This window comes from Loa loa (assembly GCF_000183805.2).
Source record: "Loa loa unplaced genomic scaffold supercont3.191, whole genome shotgun sequence".
Classification (NCBI taxonomy): Eukaryota; Metazoa; Nematoda; class Chromadorea; order Rhabditida; family Onchocercidae; genus Loa; species Loa loa.
In genome coordinates, this window is record NW_018108371.1 from 97,852 (window position 1) to 98,720 (window position 869).

An 869-nucleotide genomic window follows, 5' to 3' on the forward strand; every position below is an offset into this window, starting at 1 on the left:
AGGAAAAAAAAAAAAGGAAAGAGAAATATTGCGTCCAACATTTTTTACCTCGCCTTATCCTTCCCTCTTCGTTTTCCTCTGTCCGCTTCTGTAATTTATGCAAATTTATTCGTTTTCACATAGTTCTCCTCTTTCCATCATCCATTTACTAATCAGTATGTCAAGCAATTGAACTATCTCTCCATGTAGGTAATTTATATATATGGATATGTTTTTCTTTTTTTTTTTATAATAAAAAAAAGCAAAGATAAAAGTGAAATTTAGAAATATTAAAAAAATAGTCATAAAATTTAATTAAAATTTAATGAAATTTTAATTTTTATTATTTCTAAAAAGTGAAGTGATACTATAAAATTATCAAATTAGAATTCTAAAAGAAATAGTAGCAAAAGTAATATAGACAAAATAAAGGGGATAATAGAAGTAAAATTAAGAGTGGAGTAAACAAAAAGTAAGAGAAGGGAGAAAAAAAAAAGGCCAATTTGGTGAACTTGCTAAAAGTGCTAGTTTTAAAAAAATGCTTATTTTAAAAGCTAAAAATGTTAATTTTCCATTATCAGCTCGTTATCAGTATCATAATCAGTTTCATAATTTAATTATAATGTATTAAAATGCATATCTTGTGATTACACAATGATTTATGGAGTTCTTTAAATTCAATTAAAATTATGGTATTGATAATGAACTGATAAGAAAAGATGAGCATTAAAAAGATTTGATAAAGCTATTTAGAGGATTATGATTATCATACGATTTACATTATTTCAATTATTATATCTCTTCTATTTTCCGTACTTATTCATTAAACGCTCCAATTATATGAAGTTTTATTACTTCAACAATTTGTTTGAAATGCCAAAAACTGAATA